This window comes from Wasmannia auropunctata, unplaced genomic scaffold, assembly GCF_000956235.1.
Source record: "Wasmannia auropunctata unplaced genomic scaffold, wasmannia.A_1.0 LD336111.1, whole genome shotgun sequence".
NCBI classification, from domain to species: domain Eukaryota; kingdom Metazoa; phylum Arthropoda; class Insecta; order Hymenoptera; family Formicidae; genus Wasmannia; species Wasmannia auropunctata.
Genome location: NW_012026779.1, coordinates 3462059 through 3462899, shown reverse-complemented (window position 1 = coordinate 3462899; position 841 = coordinate 3462059).

Below are 841 nucleotides of genomic sequence, written 5' to 3'. Positions count from 1 at the left end.
TTGATTACAGATTACTGAATAAGATGATCAGAGATCGTTACCCGTTACCGTTGATAGAAGATCAGTTGGATCGGCTACAGGGTGCTAAGATTTTCAGTACTTTAGACTTGAAAAATGGTTTCTTTCACGTGCGTATGGACGAATCAAGCATAAAGTATACGGCATTTATCGTGCCTGACGGTCAATACGAATTCTTACGAGTGCCCTTTGGTCTATGCAACTCCCCTTCCGTTTTCCAGAGATATATAAATGTAATCTTTCGGGAATTGATTCGAGACGGAATAATATTAGTATATATGGACGATTTGATAGTTCTCTCCAACGACGAAGTAAGCGGGTTGCGAAATCTCGAAAAAGTCCTTGAAACAGCTAGTAAAGCCGGCCTGATAATTAATTGGGAAAAATGCTGTTTCTTGCAAAAGAAAGTTGAATTCTTAGGTCACACGATAAAAGACGGCACAGTGCAACCTTCCGAGCGTAAGACAGAGGCGGTACGACGTTTCCCCGAACCGACTAATATACGGCAGATACAAGCATTCTTAGGCCTCGCCGGGCACTATCGTAAGTTCATTCCGGGTTACTCGACGATTGCGCGACCGCTATCTGATCTTCTGCGAGCAAATGTTAAATTCAACTTTGGCGCGGCTCAGAAAGAAGCGTTTACACGACTGAAAATTTTGTTAAGCGAAAGACCGGTGTTAAACCTGTATCGAGTAGGCGCGTACACGGAACTGCATACCGATGCGTCGATGCATGGTTACGGAGCGATCCTTCTGCAACGAGACAACGAAGATCAGCTGTTGCATCCAGTATACTACGCGAGCGGCAAGACGACACCTGC